Source organism: Pinus tabuliformis, chromosome 9 (genome assembly GCF_031772625.1).
Source record: "Pinus tabuliformis cultivar Carrire ecotype Pingquan chromosome 9, CPIR1, whole genome shotgun sequence".
Lineage (NCBI taxonomy): Eukaryota > Viridiplantae > Streptophyta > Pinopsida > Pinales > Pinaceae > Pinus > Pinus tabuliformis.
In genome coordinates this window covers 34634026-34644894 of record NC_142307.1, presented here as the reverse complement: position 1 = coordinate 34644894, position 10869 = coordinate 34634026, and the positions used below count along the sequence as shown (strand labels likewise).

The 10869-nt window shown below is 41.7% G+C and overlaps 1 pseudogene; it reads right to left on the bottom strand.

The window, feature by feature from the left end:
• Window positions 1-7048: 7048 nt before the first annotated feature.
• LOC149146999 (DNA damage-binding protein 1a pseudogene) lies at window positions 7049-10393 on the bottom strand (annotated as a pseudogene).
• Between the last annotated feature and the right edge of the window lie 476 nt (window positions 10394-10869).

Here is a 10869-nt window from a genome sequence, read left to right as displayed (position 1 = left end):
AAGATAATTATAGATTTAGGTACATATTAGAATGTGAATTGAGGGATAATCTCCTATCCCATAAACATATTTCCAAGTTGAAGTATGTTAACTAAAACTTTGCTCTCATTAAAAAAAATAGTTCACCTTAAAGGTTGAGTTTGTCCACTTATTAAGTCACTCCATAAGATAATTATAAATTTAGGTGCATATTAGAATATGAATTGAGTTATAGTCTCCTCTCCCATTAACCAGTAATATATTTCTAAGTTGAATTTTGTTACTTAAAACTTCACCTCTACTAAAAAAACATGTATCTTAAAGGTTGATTTTGTCCACCTTTTAAGTCACTCCATAAGATAATTATAAATTTGGGTGCATATTAGAATGTGGATTAAGTGATAATCTCCTCTCTCATCCATGAGTAATATATTTATTAAATTGAAGCTTGTTAATTACTTTTTTTCCTCAACTAAAAAAAATATTCACCTTAAAATTGATTTTGTCCACTTATTAAGTCACTCCATAAGATAACTACAAATTTTGGTGCATATTATAATATGAGTTGGGCAATAATCTCCTCTCCCATAATTGAGTAACTGATGCAGCGAAACCTTTTTCTCTCCTTGTGGCGCCTTAGCACTTACTAGGTGATCCACAATCCTATACAAATTCCACAGGACATGACCCTTTGGGCAACTTTGCCTACGTTAATTGTAGATTTGTTTCCAATGACATGAACGCAAGGCGATCCAATCTAATAGTCCACCGTCATTGCAGGACCCCTCTGGCTTGACAAGAATTAACAAAGGGGTTTGCTTTAAAGTGCGTTCACATTGGACAGCAAGGATGCAACACAATCCAAATGGCTCGTCCATCCACGGGCCTAGTTCACCACGGGGGCACTCTATCCTATCACATTTTAATTGAGGGTGGTGTGTCCACAACCAAACTATGCCCTTGCCTAAAACCGCCTACATATTTCATCTTCACTACATGAAACCACCTTTGAGATCCATTCTGAAACTTTCACGGGAGAGGTATTTTAGCATGCGCCCAAAGAAGTTGGGTTTCATTCATAAGGAACTTCCCAATCATTTTCGACACCACCCCCTCTCAATCTCTCAACAGTTCTTCTCGACATTGTTCATTTACATATAATTCAATTAACACAAATTTCAATATTTTTCGTTGTTTATAGGAATTAATGTAACACAGGATAAGACATGTGACATGTTATGCTCTTGACCTACGAGAAGATACCAGAATACCAAATATGCGAAGAAATATACCCAGAACACATAACAATAAGAAATAACAGCATGCATTTTATTATTCAAAAATGAAAGCAATGTTCACTTGCCTCTTCGAGGGGGCAACCTCCAATAGAGCTGGGCTTAATTACAAAATAAGACACGACACTCCTCGAGGGGAGTTTTTATCCTTTATATAGGATTCATACATGCAATACCATGGGTCAGTACCATGGCTCTTATTAATACCATCTATCTAATACCATGGCCCATTTGCAACTAACTGTGGTCCCTTCTTAAATGCGGGTCAACCACTTACAATTATTAATATGGGCTTTATTGACTCTTTACTTAATTATAACTATGACTCGACCCTATTACATAAATAAGGGGGTTAGGGTTGGACCCTAACATGCCCTCCCCCATAAAAATAGCCTTGTCCTCAAGTGATCCAGGTGGATATTGGTGGCCACCCGCTAATTCCACTTGGATCCCCTCTAATGCTTCTTACAGTTTTTATCAGTTTCCTTAATTATAGCACAGTTTTCTATTTTTAGCAGTTTTTCGGGTCCTAAACTTCCGGAGCCGTTTTGAGGCCCTAAACGACGTTTTTTGGGAAATCCACCGCCAGCGATTTTTCTGATAAAAAATCGTCTTATCCGTCGTAGTCCTCGGAGAGATCTTTCCAACGGGCTATCATGCACGTCAAACGGAGATAGTATTACCAATTCACGACCCCGGGAAGTTGATGTACCAACTTACCCGAAAACGGGGCCCACAATTTGGCGTTTCATCTTCTAGGGTTAGGTTTTGGAATGTGAAGGGTTTTACATTGTTTCTCAACAATAAATAGGCCCTCGAGCCTCATTGTAACACAGTTCAAAACAGTTCAGAGGCATGTAGCCGACACATCTCTTCTCAGAGATAAGCTACCATCGCCCTAGCTGGGTTATTTCTATTTGTAAGCATATTTCAGTATTCTCCATTAATGAAATGAAGTATTATTTCCGCGGCATCTCTGTTTTTATGGTTATCGCATATTATTATTTCTGTTGCATCTCTATTTTCATGGTTATCACATCTCTGTATTTATGGTTATCTATGTAATCTATTGCGTTCCTGCTTAAATCCGGATCAGTGGTATCAGAGCGGTCTGCTTTTTCTCTGTTTTTCTATGCATGTCCCCAACGAGGTCGGGATATAAGGAGTTAGGGCTTGAACTGGTCGAACCTTTGCAAGACCAGCCTCGCAAATCTCGACGTCCTCCCATGGCGGATGAGAAGAAAGACGAGGGGGCAGGAGATCCTATCAAAATCTTGCTCGAAGAAGCGCTCGAGCGGCAAAGGAACGCGATGATGGATAGCTTTGCGCAGATCCTTCAGCGGCTACCCAGAGGCGACGCATCGGCTTCCAACAGCTACTCTGGAAACGCCACACCGTTCAAGGTACAAGTTAATTTTGAAATCCCCATCTTCGAGGGTCAAATAGACGCGGATGCCGTAGATAAATGGTTAAATCTGCTAGATGGGTATTTTTCTGTTCACAAATTTTCAAGTCGGGAGAAGATTGTTTTCGCTCTTCTCAAAGCAGCCCCCCACGTCAAGGACTGGTGGGAAACCTATTGCGAGCAGAAGGATGAAAGTACAGGCTCGCTATTTTCAACCGCACCCACTTGGAATGACTTCCGGGATGCCATCAAGGAGCAGTGCTACCCCGTCGGAAGCTATGAGGACAAATACATCAAATGGACCACACTGCGGCAGGGACGAGACCAAGATGTGCTGGAGTTCACAAACATTTTTCATACCCTTCGTACACAGTTGGGTATCAAAGATTCTGAGCTGCATCTGGTACTCAAATACCGCGGCTGCCTACACAGATACATCCAGGAAGAGATGGAGTTCTTGAACATCTCCTCACTCGGCACGGCATACCGATACGCTGTCAAAATCGAGCAAAAGTTCAAACAGAAGAAGCGAGACTTTGGATCTGCAAATCCAAAGCCCAAAGGACAAAGCCAAGGCGGGGTGACCCAAGACAACCCATGGAAGCTGCAAGAAAAGAACAACACCACGAAGCCGAAGAAGGACACAGGAAAGTGGTGTGAGTTCCACAAGAGTCCCACTCATAACACAAGTGAGTGTCGGACCAAGCAGTCGCTGGTGGCCGAGTTGAAGGCTTCCGAATCAGATGCATGTTCCGACTCTGAGTCAGAACCCGACAAGGGAAATGACAAAGGGAAGCAGATTATTGATGCGGATCCCAGCGCCACTGTTGCTACTGCCAAGATCCAGAAAAATGAGCCCGAAGATCCAGAGGAGGGGGAACGTCTTTTCCACTCACAGATGTGGGTGAAGGGTTTGCCGCTGCAATTCATTGTCGACAGTGGCAGCCAAAAGAACCTCATTTCAGCAGAGGTCGTGAAGCGGTTGGGCCTACCAACTACACCACACCCACAGCCGTACAGTATCGGTTGGCTTCACGAAGGACGAGATCTCAAAGTTCGCCAGCAGTGCCGCCTTCCCTACAGCATCAAGCCCTTCACAGACGAGGTATTGTGTGATGTTACACCTCTGGATGTTTGTGATGTACTATTAGGCCAGCCATACTTGTGGAGGCGACATGCTGTGTATGAGTCAAGGCCTCGCGCTGTCATCATTTCTTTGGATAATTCATTATACAGGATACCAGAGGTAGCCCCACCCACCGCCACCTCTTTGATCACTGCTAAGAAAGGCAGCAAGCTCATCTCACAGACTAGGAAATTTATTTTCTGTCTAGTTCGTTCCCAAAGTAAGGGGAAGATCGTTGCTACATCCATGACCCCCGCGAAGGGTTCCTCCACACAGCAGCAGCAACAGAGGGATACAGTCATGACAGAACACAAGAACAACTTCTCGTTACCTGGAGGGGTACCACACAAGTTTCAGGTGGGCGACAAAGTTTGGTTACATCTGCAGAGGGAGCGCCTTACCAGAACCCATCAGAAACTCAGACCACTTCGACATGGTCCTTACACCATTACCAAAGCTATGGGAGACAATGCATTTGAGCTCAGCATTCCCCCATTCCTTGGCCTGCACCCGGTGTTCAATGTCGACCGCCTTCGGCCATACTTTCCACCATTACTAGACACGTCTGACATTGCAGAACAACTCACACCCACAGAGTTAAATCCAGCTTGCATGGAACAAACTGCAACTGATCGGATCATGGACACACAGATCAAGCACACTCGCCAGCAGAATATCCAACTGTATCAAGTTGTCAAAGCAGGACAACTCCTTCACCAGGGCAAGTGGCTCACCAAGGACCAAGTGCAGCAGAAGTTCCCTCATCTCATGGAGGAACTCAACGCAATGGGGACCATTGCTTCCTAAGGGGGGAGGAATGATCCAGGTGGATATTGGTGGCCACCCGCTAATTCCACTTGGATCCCCTCTAATGCTTCTTACAGTTTTTATCAGTTTCCTTAATTATAGCACAGTTTACTATTTTTAGCAGTTTTTCGGGTCCTAAACTTCCGGAGCCGTTTTGAGGCCCTAAACGACGTTTTTTGGGAAATCCACCGCCAACGATTTTTCTGATAAAAAATCGTCTTATCCGTCGTAGTCCTCGAAGAGATCTTTCCAACGGGCTATCATGCACGTCAAACGGAGATAGTATGACCAATTCACGACCCCGGGAAGTTGATGTACCAACTTACCCGAAAACGGGGCCCACAATTTGACGTTTCATCTTCTAGGGTTAGGTTTTGGAATGTGAAGGGTTTTACATTGTTTCTCAACAATAAATAGGCCCTCGAGCCTCATTGTAACACAGTTCAAAACAGTTCAGAGGCATGTAGCCGACACATCTCTTCTAAGAGATAAGCTACCATCGCCCTAGCTGGGTTATTTCTATTTGTAAGCATATTTCAGTATTCTCCATTAATGAAATGAAGTATTATTTCCGCGGCATCTCTGTTTTTATGGTTATCGCATATTATTATTTCTGTTGCATCTCTATTTTTATGGTTATCACATCTCTGTATTTATGGTTATCTATGTAATCTATTGTGTTCCTGCTTAAATCCGGATCATCAAGGCTGAAGCTGTGGAAACTGCTGAAGGGCAGTGGCTGGTTCCTAGGTTGCATCTTCTGGAGAGGTATCTTTCCACTTGACGAGGACTTCCTTGATCATGCAATCGCACAGGTGCCATTCTCGCGTGTTAAGAACCTGTTCAGGTTGGAGCCAGATTGAACCTTCTTCATCCAATTCCGGTAGACTGGTTTGAATTCGGCAATGGTTCCCAACCACTTTCTTGAGGCATGAGACACGGAAGACTGGATGGATTTTTGCAGTGGGTGGCAAAGCTAGCTTGTAGGCTACTTCTCCGATGCGATGAAGTACTTGATATGGTCCGTAGAATTTTGGATATAATTTCTGACAACCCTTGTCTTTGAGGGTTGTTTGCTTATATGGTTGCAGCCTCAAGAATACCTTATCCCCTTCTTGAAATTTGCATTCTGAACGATGTTGATCTGCCTGTTGCTTCATGCGGTTTTTTAGCTTGATGGAGATTCTCTCTGAGGTGGGCCAACATGTTTGTGCGATTTTGTAGGATTTGATCCACTGCTTGTACCTTCGAGCATCCCTAGATATAAGAAGTAGGTGAAGGAGGGAGTTGACCATATACTGCTTCATATGGAGTCATCTTGGTGATGGCATGATAGTTAGTGTTATACCACCATTCGCCTAGAGGTAACCACTGTACCCATAGATGTTGCTCTTCTGAAGTGAAACACCTAAGGTAGGTCTCTAGACATTTCTTGACTGCTTCAGTTTGACCATCAGTTTGGGGATGATAGGAAGTACTGAGTTGTAGTTGGGTACCTTGTAGCCTGAAGAGTTCCTGCCAAAAGTTACTGGTGAAGATCGGGTCACGATCAGACACAATGGAAGTGGGCATGCCATGCAATTTGAAGATCTGGTCCATGAAAGATTGAGCCACCAAAGTTGGTGTAAAAGGATGGGGTAGGGCGCAAAAATGAGCATACTTAGAAAGTTTGTCCACAACCACCATGATGACTGACTTGTTGCCTGAATTTGGAAGACCCGTAACGAAGTCCATAGAAACCTCCGTCCAGATTGAGGCCGGGATGGCCAATGGCTGTAATGTGCCTGGGGATTTGACTGTTTCTCCTTTTTGGCGCTGACACACGTCACACTCAACTACAAAAGTAAGAATTTCCTTTTTCATGCCTATCCAAAAGAATGAATGTTGAGTGTGACGTGTGTCAAAATACAAATAAAAATAATTGAAATGTAAACCTATTTTGACAAATGATGACACAACAAATAATAGCAACACAGATAAAAATAATTGAAATGTAACCCAAAAAAACATATTCAAAAACAAATAACTGCAACAAATAAAAATAATTGAAATGTAACCCAAAAAACATATTCAATAAATGATAACTCAAATCCATTTCTCCTAACATAATTCTATATTTCAATTATTTTTGTGAAAATTTTCCATAAACTATTACTTAACATGTCCATAAATGATCTAAAAATACAAATAAAGATAATTAAACTGTAACCCGAAAAACATATTTTTATATTAACAAATGATAACTCAAAACAAATAATTACATCATCAGGGTTAGATATTAGATAAAAGATAATTGAAATGTAACCCAAAAAGCATATTCAATATATGTAACTCAAAACCAGTTCTCCTAACCAATTACGACACCAAACAAACCGCAAGCAAAATATTTTTTCCTATTTCAAAAGTACATTGGATAAAAAAATAAAATAAAAGATATCAATGTAAGCTGGCAAGGTATTCCACCATCTTGCATAACTCATCAATAGGAATGGTCATGGCAGTTGCAATTTCGCTCATCCTTTGGCTGTTGAGATCCAGAAAAGACTCAATGAAATCGCCATCCAGCAACTGTTTCACATTTCTTGTGTCACCAGTGTTGAATGACCTCCACTGCTCATGGTTTAAGCCTCCTACTCCTCTTATTACGTTCACAAGATGCATTTGCAGCTTTTGAAGAATTTGATATTGCTCCTCTGGAAGTGATGCAATAAGACCAATCATACCATTAGTTGTTCCAAATATTACTGTAGGAATGGTATTCCCATACAAGGGCAAGGGCTGAGCTAAAGATGCACGCCTGAACTGGTTAACAAGAGCTCCAAGATGGTATTCACCTTCAAGTTTCAATTTTCTTTCCTCTTCCGAATCAATTGCAGCATCGTTCTTTTTCTTCACCACAAAAATGTCGAAATCTTTCTGATCTGTACCAACGTACGTATCATCATCCAGAAATTCTACAACAGTCATGTAGTTTGCACTATAATCGTGAGCCTTCTCTTCTAATATGCCTCCCCTCTCATCAATATTCTTGTATACCAACAAATACATAGATTGTACACAATCACCAACTAAGATAAAATCCCCACGAGTTTTTACACAGAGTGCAAGCACATGCCCGGGATGTCCACATTCAAACTCCAGCTCCCTGGAAACATCATCACGGATCATCCATTTGTACAAGTCAATCTTTTCGTTGATTCCTGCAACTAATTTTCCATTAAAAGCATTGAGATTGTATACAGCTCCCTTTGTCTCCTTCTCTGTAACCAGACGCAGTTGTCTGTTTCCAACCGAAAAGACCAAAATTCGGCCCTTCTTAATAAATATAGTTTCCTGATCAGGATACCGATAAGCTGTCCCAACACAACAATAGACAGTGTTATGATCATCTGTAAATGAGCAACTGAGGATTGAACAACCTTCTTCATACATGTCCAGTGGATATGATGAAATATTTTCAAATGTCTTTTCATCTAAGAGACGAATGAAGTGTTTTTGCATTTCATCATAACCATACTTCATGCTGCAGATGGCAAATGTTCCAGACTTGTCTTGATAGCAAATACGATATGGGTGTTCCTCGAGATGAACTGATGAGATGTAAATATTCTGAATATTATCGATTGAACCAAAAGAAAGCATGTCTTCCTTTACAACCACAATGCTGTTAGGGAAAGATTTTGAATGGAAAGAACACATATGATTAACTTCTCCCACACTCACATTACTATACGCCAACCTCAGGTTACTACTGCAAATAACTGTGGCCCTGTCACCTAACGCTAACACATGGGTTGCATTCTCATGACGAAAAGTCCTCAGATTTATTCCTTTGGTACCCAAGGAAATCTTTTTCTTTTCCCCGTCAGAAAGCACCCCACTGCTCACATTCAATTTTAGGTTATATAAGTGCCCATCCCCAAGCCCACACAGCAAGTATGAAATCCCTTCAAATTTACAAAATAAAACAGACCGGGTAACAACATTCTCGGCAAATTGGAGACTTTGAATGAGTTTCAGATCAGGAAGAGAATAAATTCTGATACTTTGGTCTTTCCATAGTCCAACAGCTGCCAATTCACTCCGTTTACTATCCTGACCAATAGGAGTTATGTCCATGCAAGATACATCATACTCAATCTTTTTATGTCCCTTCAGTGTTAGGGATCCCTCTCCAATTTCCAAGTAGACAATATTACACCCTCGAGTGGCCAACAAAACCTGGGTAGCACTACCTGTGGCTACTGTTATAGACAATCCTGTGGCGGTGGGGGCTCTCCATTCAGACAATAGCTGTCCAGAAGACGCACTCATTAATCTCACAGAACTTGCTGTTACCTGAACAAGCTGGTCATGAATAGCATCTTGACAGAATAAGGAAGGAGCATGAAGGACAAATCCTTGTATTTCATGTGTTTCTTCTAGCTCATCATTTGAGTTAATGGCAAGTACACGAGTCTCACCAAGAAAGCTCAGCACCAAATAAGTGTCGAAATCGTCACGAGTCGAAGAAGCTCTTAATGGCCACATTCCCTTTACATCTGCAAACTCTGCAGCTGCATGCTCGTTGATTCGTATGCCACTCCTGAGAATGCGAAGGCAGCCATGGTTGAATCCTCCAGAACAAGTCACGACGTGTTCTTGTCCACCATGATCAACAACACAAAAGTCCACGATTGGACCAAGGTTAACATATGTTTCCACAACTGAAAATCCCACTGATCCATATATAGAATCCGGGGGAAGATGCAGTTTGACAAGTTGTGAATCTCCTTCATCAGACCCAATGTACACAAATCCATTCTCTAAATAACAGATTGTTGAAGCAACAGATGTGTCACCTAGCAGATCTATATTGAGACCAGTAACCGTTCCCTTTTCATGAATGAGAGAAAGCAAGTGAAGGTGACCCATGTGGTCACCGAGCAGATATTGAGAATCATGGACTTTGGCATAAGCCTGAATGATAGTCATTGAGTTGGGTGTGGGAACAGCTTTGAATACTACAGAGGGAGAGGGACTGAAATAAGCAATGGTCTTCTCACCAATAATAATAACACCTCCAAAAGGCATGGGAACATGTATTAACATACGGGCACCATGGTCTAAATTGGGCACAGACCAGGGCATCTCCTTAAAATCCCTGCCTTTTACATCTACCTCGTATGTTCTTACTTGCAGTTCATCTCCATACTGTTGAAGTTGTTGGTATAGCACAGCAATTGTGGGCTTTGAACAACCATACAAGAACTTGATATCCACAACTTCAACAGTTCTGTCCAGCATGATATCGAAAGCGTGTGTAACTCCTGCAACACCATCATATGCTAAAATTGTAAATACGCCATGATAGAGGTGGAGTCCAATGACTCGACAATCCGGATCAACCATACCGATCTCATATCCATTCTTGACAGGGATCGCGACAAAATCCCAGACATTTGCGACAAAATCCCAGACATCTGCGACAGCCCTGGTAATAAGCTCACGGCCCCCGTTGTTATTCCACTGAACAACACTCAACTTGTATTCTTCTGTGGAAATAACAAGAGAATCCTGCTGCTCCCCAGCAAGTCGGAACAGTTCAAGCACTGCGATTCGGCCATAGATTGGTACTTGTAGAACTTTTTGTAAACCCTGAGAGGAGAGAGAATGGATCTCAATCCAGGTGCTTTTTGCAATGATGAGATTAATGTCGCGAGGACCAGTAAAGTTGCCCACGCAACAATGAGTCACAGCAGTGGGCTTATGGACACTTACAACGTAGTTCCACATATTCATCTTCTACCCCTTGAAAAGAGCTAGCCTCGGGTTAACGGCAACAAGTGCTTCTGCTCTCCTAATTCGGCAGCAACAAACGACTGAACCTCAAGAAAATTTTCCTGAGGCAGCAACAAACTAGTGAACTCTGAGAAAGAAAATTCTCCTTCCGCCGCAACAAACCAGTGAACCTCAAGAAAGGAAGTTTTCTTCCACGACAATAAACCAGTGAACTCCAAGAACCACAAACCCTTTAGATATATATATATATATATATATATACAATCTTCTCATAAGGAAATGCCCACATTTGAGTAGTCCCACCGACATTCAATTAATTGGGTGTTATGGCCTATAATAGTAAGGATATGTATTTCTTGGAGTCTAGTATCCGCGCCTAAATTATCTGGGAAGGTTGATAGTTTTTATTTAAATTATTTAAAAAAATCAAATATTAAAAATTATTTTAAATAAATAGATAATTTTATTTTTTAAAA